Source organism: Prinia subflava, chromosome 4 (assembly GCF_021018805.1).
Source record: "Prinia subflava isolate CZ2003 ecotype Zambia chromosome 4, Cam_Psub_1.2, whole genome shotgun sequence".
In the NCBI taxonomy this organism is placed as follows: domain Eukaryota; kingdom Metazoa; phylum Chordata; class Aves; order Passeriformes; family Cisticolidae; genus Prinia; species Prinia subflava.
This window is the reverse complement of record NC_086250.1, coordinates 38,962,056-38,973,283: the sequence shown is the minus strand read 5'-3', so window position 1 is coordinate 38,973,283 and position 11,228 is coordinate 38,962,056. Positions and strand designations below refer to the sequence as shown.

Genomic DNA, 11,228 nt, shown 5'->3' with positions numbered 1-11,228 from the left:
TCACCGCGGCAGCGCCCAAGGTAACACCGTCACATCGAGTGCTACAAAAGTTACAGCGAGCCGAGCCCATCCTTCCCAGAGCTGTGCGCGCAATTATGGCTTTAATTCTTTTTTTTTTTTTTTTTTTTTTTTTAACCAATAAGACGCGCTTCGCGGCCGCTTCCCTCCCCGCGGGCCCCCGGCCGCTGCCAGCGCAGCCCCGCGGCCGCCCCGCCGCCCGGGCGGTGCCGGTGCCGGTGCCCGGCGCCCCGCCCGCCCCGCGGCTCCCCGGGCGCTGCCCCGGAAGGCGATCGCGCCGCGCTCCGGAAGCGGAGCCGGGCAGGGTCCGGCCCAGAGCGCGGCCCTGTCGCTGCCGCGGTCGGAGGCGCAGCCGTGCCCCGGCCCGACGCGGGGCCGCCGTCTCGCCCGTCACAGGCGGCCCGGCCCGGCGGCCAGCGCGGGGCTCATGGCCCAGGTGGGTGCTGGTCCTCTCCCCCTCCCCCGGCTCCTTCCTGCGGGGTGCCTGGTCGGCTCCGCTGCCGCCCCCTGCCAGTGGAGCCCCCCGGGCCCCGGAGCAGTCCCTCGTCTGGCCTCCTCCCGCCGAGCCGGGCTGGCCGTGTACCCGCGGTAGGACCCGCTTCTCCTTCCCCGCGGGTCCGGGCGCGGGAGCTCGGCGGCGGCTGGGCCCCCACGGGCACGGGGGCTCCGGCCCGGGGCTGTTTCTGGGCAGGGAAGGCCGGGCACGGAGGGGGATCGCTGCCTTACCCTGGGGCTGGGGCGGGAGCGGAGGGGGACGAGCGGAGTGCGAGTTTAGAAACAAAAGACGAGGCGATGCATTTGTCCCTGCTGTGGCTGTGTTGGAGGCAGGTCTGGCCGGGGAGCGGTCCCGGCTGCCCGAGCGCCTCCTCGTCGCTCGGCGTGTCTGCTGTTTGTGTCTCATCTCGTGTCACCTGTCAAGCCCTCGCACCTTCCTCTAGCTCAGCTGCGTCCGTCACATGCCTGCCAAGAGAGGTGCGTTTGCTATTCCACCTCGCTGAGCAAACCGGGGGACTTCGGAGGTGCGAGCCCTGAGAATAATTGAGAGCTCTGTGCGGTCGGTGGGCTGGGACCCGCAGACAGAGCCTGCCAGGGGAGGGAAGGAGGCCCTCCAGACCCTTGAAAGGGATGCTGTGTGTATGAATGAAAGCGATACCGAGCTCACTCCCTCGTCATTTTCAACTGCCCTTTCTGTGACATATCATACACGTAAATGCAGCAAGGATAGATCTGAAAACATACAGGTGTCGAAAGGTGCCTCAGTACTGATTTGGCTTCAGTGCTCATGGAAACTTGAAATTTTTGAAGAAGAATGCATGTTTTTTCATCTTCCTGGTCACTTCATCTTGTTCGAAGTCAATGCATAAGATGTGATAATCATGATTAGAAATCGCTAGGAATGTTGTTGGACTGTGAAAGTAATGTTATTATTAGAATGAAGAAATAGTGTAGAAATCAAAATATTTTAGTAAGTGTTGAAAAAGTTGCTAACTATGGTTTGATATTAATATTTTTAATAAGCATTTTATTTGTGACTTTTAAATATTCCTGGCATTTTTTAAACTTTAACAAGAATGCCTTGAAAATGCTTGTTGAAACAGTGCCAGCAGTTGTATGAATATATACGTTAAATATGTTAAATGGTTAAATTTTCAGGATTTTGCTCCTTTGCCAGTTCAGTGTTTTGTCTCAAGTGTTGGTGGTGAATTGTAGTCAAAAGGAACTGTTCTTCTCTGTAATTTTTATAGGCAGAGTAGTTTGCAACACCTTTTTGCCATACATGAAATTTCTGTTAAAGAGAAGATCAGTTGTCTTATAATGCTGCTGTATGCAGGTGGCAGACTGTGGAAGAATCTAGCTTTGTAAGAGAGTTTCATTAACTGGAAAAATATAATGTATGGCACTTGGGAAGACTAGTTTTCAGTAAAAAGCATCTCTGCACTTCAGTTCTTGAACTGTCATGTTGATATGTCTTTCCTTTTGAATTGATATGATTATATCTCTGTTAACTGGATGAACGTAAGCGGACATTGCCTTTGCATGGAAATAGTGCTCTGCTAAATGTAACAATTCAGTTATAAATCCCGTTGTTTATAAGTTAAAACAGTTGTTGCTAGCAGTCTGTATTCCTACTTATGATACTTTGTTGTTGAAAAGTTAGCTTGAAAGTAGCTACATCCATGTTTATTAGGTGTCTGATTATGACCTCATTGAAATTAATTTTGTTCATTTCTGTGATCATTTGGACTTGTAGTTCAAGCAAAACAACTTTTTGAATAATGGATGAAATTCACTCCTGAGTAGAGAGGTTTGTTAGACGACTTTAATTACCAGAACCATTTAAATTCCTTGTAAGTACTAAACTATGGTTAAGATAATACTTAACATGCCTGCAATGGTTTTATTCCGTGTATGATCTTCTTATGCAAATACTGAGGTCATTTAATCAGTGATGTTTGAAACAATTATCTGGTAAAAATATCGTTAAGTTAGAGAAACTAACACTCTCTCTTTGCTTTATTGAAAATGAAGGGTGAAAGTGGTTAATGTAGTGAACTAGCCTCAAAACTAGCCTCACTTCTTGCTTCTTGTGCTCAAGTAGACTGTGGCTGCTTAGGTTCCTGCAAAGATTGGAATAAGGTGTAATCTTAGGAAAAAATTGATTAAAATAGTCACATTCTGCTGTGCGGGCAGGTTGTAATTTAAAATGTGATGGTGTCTGAGTGTTTCCGCAGCATCCCAAGCTGATTAAAATTGGACCTCCCACCTTCCCAGCATCCTTCCTTCTCTTTCTTCCTTGTGCTGGTAGGGATTGCACTGGGAACTGGTTCACGAACCTGTACTGGCTGAAAATCAGCAACTTTGTTGTTTTTTTTTCTTGGTAGAATTAGTTTTGAGTTGACTGGGCACCCTGAACCGACTCCCCCGGCGGTTGCACCGCTGTCAGTGGCTGTGTGAGTGCAGGGGTGGGATCCCAGAGAGGAAGGGTGAGAGTGGCACACCATAGGCCTGCATCTCTCAGGTTGGTGTTGCAGGGCTCCAGCCTTGGACCTAAAGCTCCTCTTTGCGTTGGCATACAGCTGGCACAGCCCAGCTCCACCACGGAAAAACATGGGGCTGTTTGCTTCTACCCTGCTCCGCTGCTTCCTCCTTTGTGCAGGCAAATACTTGTAGGGTTATGTGGTGAGCAGGGCTGAGGATCGAGCTGACCTGGGGGAGGGGCAGGCAGGGAAGGGTTCGCTTGAGCTGGATCAGTTTGCTGCACAAACATTTGTGCTGGCGTAGAGATTGGGGGTGGAAGCAAGCAGTAAGGGGAGCAGGGTGTGTCTGTTTCTTTTGGTGACAGTGACACATTATGCCAGTTTAAAGTATATTTGATGCTGGCCTAATTCTGTGAAGTTAATATGCTACAGCCTTAAGGGATTGAAGGCATCATTTGGTTATGGCTGATGGGAATATTTACATCTAAAACCCCTTAAACCAGAGTGGTATGTGTCCTTTGAAGGGATTTTGGGGGAAGAATCTGGCCTTTTGTATAGTAACTAATAAAAAAAATTGGTACCTATTGTTTCATACAATTGGTGTTCTTCAAATCATGTATGAATAATTGTATGTTGAATTTTTAAATTTAAAAGACTTAAATAAGGAAAGTTAGTGATCAGAGTGTCCTCTAAGAAAATGGCAGTGTATTTTGCAGTAACAAGTTGATAAAGAGACAGATAAAGAGACAGAATAAATCTGTGAAAATTATGAGGCTGATGTAAGATATGCATTCTAACTTCACACAGTTTCTGGGAAGGCAGTCTGTGACTTCTCTTCTTAAGTAACAGTAATGATTAGTGGTTTTCAAAATCTGTCTTATTCAGCCTATGATAGAGGTTGTAGTTAAAGTTTCAGGATATGGATAGGCATTGGTTTTTATCTTTTTTTCTCCCCTAATATCTGTGAATATTGTAGATACAGTATCCTCCATCCATTTGTCCCTCCTCTGCCATAGATTACCATGTGTAATAATCTTTTCCACCAGAGAACCCATATGCAGTGTTACATGCTTTAGGCATAATGAGCCATTAAATGGACAGTATTAGCTCAGCCTACCTTCACTGGTCAGTTACCTTGATTAATTTTTCCCAAAGTGGATTAGTGTACTCTTTCATGATTCACTCTGTTGCAAGTCTGTATGGGTGGTAGTCTCTCTTTGCTCAGTGGTGATGAGTAACCGGGCAGTAGCTACTGCTGGAAAGAGATGACCTATCTGCAGCTCTTAAGTAATGTTTTCTGTAAAAATGTATTGGGTTTTATTTTTGTCTGCTACTGTTTTTTTACCAAAACAGTTTGAGAAAGTGTTGGGAGAAAATGCTGTCCAGAGATGTAGAGCATGCAGATGGTATTTTGGTTATGTATGAGCTGTAGAACAGCAGTTGTAATAGACTTTCAGTTTTCCACTCTTTAACATCATTTGTTGTTGGCCCTTCTGTGTAATCAGTGCTAGATGTGATGATTCTTTCTAAACTTGACCTGGTGATAAACAGGTGTGTGGTGCTTTCTCATATAAGTATGTGTGCATGCAAATGTCTGAGTATGTATGTCGTGTATTCTCCAACTATAGTGTACTTTTCAAAGCTTCATCTTCACTGCATCTGACAGAGTGGCAACAGTCATGGTGGCAAATTTAGTTCACTCTTTATTGCATTGCCTCTTCCTGCAACCATGGGATTCTCCACAATTTCAGTTTTCCCCTCAAGCTTTAAATGACAACAAAAATAATTACCTCTTGGCTTAAATAAAAAGAACTAATAACTTATTTCTGATGTTTATACAATAAAAATCATGATTATTGCATGCTTGGGACTGTTCTTTTCTAATTAGTGGAAATGGCATTGTGATTACTGACTGTTTCCTTCTCATGTCTTAGAGTACTTTAATTTCATGTTTTATTTTGTTCTTTTTCTAAAATGCTTTTACAGCCATATGTGGGGTAGTGAGATGAGATGCTGCTTGTCACAGGAGTGATATGTAATCTGTCACTGACTTCTCAGGCAGTCCAGGGTAATCTCTGAACTTTTTGCTTGAATCTCAGTCAACAAAGTAATACTGCTACGTGTGTTAGGCAGTGTGTTCCTCTCAGATACTGCAAGTGTAAACTCAATGTGTTGCATGTCATTGCAACCATACCTGACCATGCTGGATGGCCTTTATTTACTTCAGCTTCTAGAATCAGCCAGTTAATAGACCTGCTGTTTCTTCCCACAGAACTGTGTGGGGTGGTTTTTTGTTTGTTTGTTTTGTTGTTGTTTTTATTTTTTTTTTAAATAGATGTTTAGGTTCTGTTTTGGCTGTAGATGGAAACACCTCTTTTTGGTACATTTTTGGACCAGGATTAAAAAAAATACATTTAAAAAATGTAGGTTTTAAGCCTATCCTTTTTCTTTCCTTTATTTATGATAAACGTGTATCTTATGGAAAAGGTGCTCAATTATATCTTGCTATTCAGCTTTTTCTTGTATATGTGTTTGTTACTTTGCTGTTGAGAAAAACCTAATTTAGAAATACAGTATTAATTGTCTGTGCTTGTAGCAAATGTAAAATACTGTTGGGCAGTTGGCATATCTGAGATAGCGATAGTTTCCCTGTATGTATGCCCAAGTCAGGACTGGAATCCCATGTTGTCAGTCTGAAGAACTGACTCTTTTCCTTGGCTTTTCTTCACAGTGATTTTGGTCCTGGCGGGGTTGAGATGCTACTGCTGTCATTGACACAGTGGTGATGGTTACTGTAAACCCTGATCCATGCTGGGTGCTGGTGATGCAATGGTGAAAAATAGCTTTAATTTCCTGCCTTTCCAGAGGTAAAATAGACTCTCCATCGAACATACCTGGGCTTCTGTGTTTCTAATGCAAATTACAGATCTTTGATCTCTCATGAGAGCTGCAGTTTAAAATAGTGTGTTGATATTTTCACTGTTCTCCTGTCACTGCTGCCACAGAAGTTAAACTGCATAGTGGTTCTTACCTGCTGGGATTGCACAGATGAAGCATTTGTCTTTCATGAAAATTTTCTTAAATGCTTTGCACAGGGATATTACCTTCTTCTATGATAGTCTGACACCTGCCACAATATGCAGGTGGGGACATTTCATTCTTACCATTATTTATTGGGCAAATGTGATTGTAGCAATACTGCTCGCTGAGAATCATAAAATATCATGACTTGGAAGAGACCCAGTTGTGTGGACATTTGAAAGATATTCATCAGCACAATACTAGATGAATTTCTGAGATGAAATGTCTTTATTTCATTACTTGCAAGATGTTTGACAGGATGGAGAGTTGACTGCTTTTACCATGCTTTAGGACAGTGAGACACTTTTCCCTCATGGAGATGTTGATGCTTTAAAGAGGGAACTCTAACAATTTCCTCTTTTTCTCCTGCAGAAATGCAAACTTTAGTTTATATTTAAACTTGAAGTGAGAAAGGAACGATCTAGTGCTGTGTTCGATCTTGGTAGCAATGTCTCAATCTTCTGCTGAGCTTGTCTGAACTGACAGTAGTAGCTTTTTGCTTAGCAGCATGGCAGAGCAAAACTGAGTTGACTGTGCAGCAGTTATCCTTCAGACACGGCTAAATTTTTCAGTCTATTTATGAGTATCAACAAACACTTTGTGCATACTTTTGCCATGCATTGAATGCTTCTATTTTCCTTTAATTTAGCTTAAAACTAGTAATGGAATTCCTGAGGTTTTGAAAGGAATAGCTCTTGGCAAGCCTAGGGTTTTGAAACCAAAGGCAAATTAAGATACCAAGCAAACACAGGGAGGGCTACTTCTTCAGGGAAGTATGTTAAGATTCTTCTGGCATTTCAGCATTTGTTGTAGGGTTTGTTCTTTTTTTTTTTTTTAATCTCTTTGAATTACTCCTTTAAAGCATAGTTGTTGTTATTTTTCTTTTAAAAAAGTCTTACTGAAACACAAGGGGACTTTTTTTCCCCCTTGATGTCACTCCACAAGTTTAGCCTTTTCAGGCAACTATTACAAGTAGAGAGTATTAGACTATGTTTTTTTTCTAGCTGTCTGCATTTTTCACTAACTTCACACTGATTGAACACAATTTTAATTTAAATAAAATATGGTCTTGCTTTTAAATCACCACAAAAATTGTAATTGAAAGTAGTTGCTGTTGTGCATCTGTCAGGTGGTACAATAATACAATTAAAAATTATTTACATTTTCAAGGTGTAGTTGGGCTTTTTATAAAATGCATAACCAAGCTGCTTTAGGTTCATGGGAATGAGAGGATGTATGATGTAGGGAAACTTGCCTGGCTATCCCAGCCTTGATCCTCTCCTGCATTTGCGGTGCTGCTTGCCGCAAGCGTCTTCCCACTTCTGGACCCTCTTCCCACTAGTCCTAAAGTGTGCAACGTTCATAGAAATCTCTGCATCTCCTATATTTAGATTGCTGTAAACTATGTAGAGTTTCATGGCTCTTTGTGTGTCTTCATTCAGTCCTGCATTTCTTTTAAGTGTTTTTCATCGTCATAAACATTTGGAATGTTTCAGACCTCTTCCCTCTCAAACTTAACTCATTTGCCTGCCATTTGCAATGCTGCTGACAGTGTAATAATCCTCCCTCACCCAGGGAGGGCACTTGTTTGGGAATAGCCCTTTCTTTTTCTTCTCCTTGAGTCCACAGTCATGTTTTATTCATACACTCCTTCCTTGTCCAAATAACGTTTTCAAGACCACATTTTCTTTTTCTGTCTTTGCAAATGAAGTTTCTGTATCTGCCATCTGGAGTACTTCAAGTACCTTCTCCCTCTGCTGGTATTTCTATCTCTGCAATCTGTTCAAAATACAGCTGCTACGATTTCTCAGTAGTCTGACTGCTACTTTCCTCATCAAGCTAAAGCTTGCTTATTGTCTTTGGATTCAAAGACCCTTGTCTTGTATTTCTGCATCATAGCCCTTTTCCTTGGTACTTTTGGCACTTGAATCTGTCTTTTTTTTTCCTCCCCTCCACCTCCCAGGCCCATGTCTTTACTTATGTTTCATGTCATATACTTTGATTTACAAAACTTCTGAGATGTTATGTATGTTAAAACTATTACAAGAGAAAATGACTGCACCTCTGACCATTATTCTTGGGTATTAGAGTATCCTGTTGCCTCTTTGCTTATACAGATAAGTAATGTTTTAAACTATGTAAGCGGACAGGGATACATGTTTGGAAATGTATATTGCTGTGTGTCTTTTAAATCTGATTTATTTGTCCAGTGATTTTACTTTGGAGTGCACCAGTGGTAAAAAAATCTGTTGTGTGATACGGTGTTGTATTTTGTGGACATTTAGTATCATATATGATTTCAGTTAGTAAATATTGTTTTCTGCACTTGTCAGGTTTCTTTGGTGAGGCAGATGTAATCTGCAGTTTTAACTGAAATAATACAAGAATTGAATGAAACTGGTGATCAAAGTAGTATTAAATGCTATGTCATATACTTATTGCAGAACTAATGCTGATATTAACAGAGGTAATACTTCTTTTTGTTGTTGTTATTAAAGAAAGCCAAGTCACTCTTAAATATTTTTTTCATGTTTCATGAAGCTTTGGTCACAAGGTTTCTGTGGCTTGTGTTTTGCATTTTGTTTGTGATTTTTTTGTGGGGGAGTTATTTTGAGAAAGGTAAACTGCTGTGGCTACTTGTAATTTGAGGTTTTTTGGCTGGTAATATCATGAAAAGGTAAACTAGTTCTAATAGATAAAATAATAAATTATAATGTATAGCTTGCTGTATGTGTCTTAGAAATGTTTTAGGTTAGTATAGTTAAATCGTTATGAATCTCTTCTGTGTCATGCCAGCTGCCTTATGTTTTCTTCTCTTCAAATCTGCTGAGTAGACTTTCATAGCTTGAAATTGAGACTGCAGTGTGTGTTGCTCATCAATTTGTACTGCCATAAATGTAAAAGGACTAGGACAGTGATGGAGAGTTAATTCTTTTAGAAACCAGTGTTAACTCTAAAGTAAGCTGGAGGTTTACTGTCAGACTGTACAGTATTTGTACATCTAGACTGGACTAGTCTTAAATTCTTAAATAATTGTCCACTACTTTTGGCCCACAAAAAGCATTTACTTGGCAAATATTTAGATCTCTCAGTATGAATGTGAATGCTTGCCTTCTTATCTCTCTGATAGCTATCTCTTTCTTCATTTGCTGTACAAGTTTTAGGTGATGGTATTCAGTTAATTGAAAGAGTTCCACTGTGCTTGCAATTTTGCTAGAAAGGATGCCATTATTTTAATCTATGTTATTAAAAGGGATTTAGTTAAGACCTTTTAGATCTTGAAAAGTAATGAATAAGCTAATATTAAATCCAGTCCAATAAATTGATCTCTAAGCTTGAACTTTGTGGTACTTTAGTATTATATTAACAATATTGTTGTCCCTATAGTTAGAGAAATTCTGAGTAATATATGCCAATTGGTCAGTCCTGCTACTCCATTCCTAAAATTTGCTGGACTAGAAAAGAATGTACAGAGGAAATGAAAAAGGCAAGGTGCTACACAGACCTCAGACAGACTATTTTATTTTTTTACATTTTCTTTCCTCCTCCATTTTTTTTCAGTAGAGATGTGAACCCTTCTTGTGCAGTACTTATATTCTCCCTCGCTAAGTTCCAGAACTTTTTCTGATAACAGAGGTTGGGAGAGCATTTCCAGCTTGTCCTATGGCTCTTTAGTTCTAGAGCAGTGTGTGTTTTGTCTCAGAGGTACAACATATACCAGAAACTTAGATAAGCTTCTAGTTTCTGTAGTACTCTTTGGGTTTAAGTGTACATTATGACTCGTATTTTAAGATACTTTAGGCTACTTAGGGTCTTGAAATATTTCTACTAGTAAAGTGCAACAAAGTGCTCTTCAAAATCTAAGTTCAAGTTATTTGTCTTGGATTTTCTCTGCCTACAGAGAAATGCTGATCATTTGACCTTCACAAATGTGTTTTCTTTTATAATGATTTTTTTTGTTCTTAAGTGTCCGTACATTTGCTTAAGAAATATTTATTTCTTTCTGCTTTAGAGTTCATTATTCTGTTAAGTCCCTATTCACTAGAGCACAACTTCATGTATGTCTGCTAAATTTAAATTTACTTCTGTTGAAGAGTTTGTATTTCTTATGTCAGCTGTAACATAAAATTCTAATTGCTAAATGGCTGTAATTTACTAATTGTAAATTGTATGGTTTAAAATAGTTTCATATCAAAGTGCAAAGCACTTTAACATTGTCAGTAGTATAAAATTAAAACTAGCTCTCTGAAGATTTGATTGGGCCATTACCATATCAGTTGACCATTACTGGTTATAAGCTCTCCATAGGAAGGATGCTGTTTTTGAAGTTGTAGGATGACATCTGAAGAGAAGAAATGTGTTCAGCTGAGGCCTTGAGGACAGACTAAAGCAGTTAATGATACATGGTGCACTCTGGGGAAGGCTCTAAATAAATGATTAAATGTTGACTACCAGGAGATACTTGATGCTGATAAATAGAGCTAGAATCAGTTGTCATGTGACATCAGACTGCTCTTGCATTGATGACTGGATGCAGTGGGACTATTTCATTGGTGCTGACTTCTAAAGTGTGCAGTGCATTAAGGAGGGTGCACTGGATTGTTGTCAGTAGTGTCCTATCAGACTGTATTAGTGAGCTTTTAAAGTAGTTACACTTTAGGTTTATTCTGTATGAAACATCATTTCTTGAGTGTGCTTGTACCAGGGAAATGTACCTTCTATAATCTTGACTTCAAACCAAACAAGGAAGTATCACAGAAGATTACTTCTGATGATGGAATAATGAAGTCTAGAATTGGTGAACAGTAGAAGTGGGTTTTTTACGTAGTACTTCAAACCGTAAATATTGTGGTCTGACAGTGATTTGTGAGAGATCTTGGTTTATGTTCATTGCAAAGGCTTTCTATTAATTAATTAATTAATTAATTCCAATACCAGAGTATTTCAGTTAAGTCACATCATTGATTACCTTTCAGTGTGAATGAACTGTTTCAAAGTGGATAGTAGTAGAAAATTTTGTAACTGCATGGCAACAGGTATAAAAAAAATGTAAAACTAGAAAGAATAAGCAATGTAGTCTTCGAAATATAAGTCTAGAGTTGTGAATAAAATGCAACTAAAATAGTTACCAAAAATTGTAACCAAAAATGT

The 11,228-nt window shown here is 40.2% G+C and overlaps 1 protein-coding gene across 5 annotated transcripts in view; it reads left to right on the top strand.

The window, feature by feature from the left end:
* Positions 1–313: 313 nt before the first annotated feature.
* The window catches only part of FRS2 (fibroblast growth factor receptor substrate 2), a 50,133-nt gene continuing 39,218 nt past the window's right edge, over positions 314–11,228 (top strand). For 2 of the 5 annotated variants that reach the window (XM_063396489.1, XM_063396486.1), the window contains exons 1-2: positions 329–454; positions 5,728–5,863. The gene's annotated coding sequence lies outside the window, so the exon portion shown is untranslated. Of the gene's footprint in view, positions 455–5,727; positions 5,864–11,228 lie in introns of all 5 variants that reach the window. The other 3 variants (XM_063396487.1, XM_063396484.1, XM_063396485.1) reach the window with 2 other exon arrangements.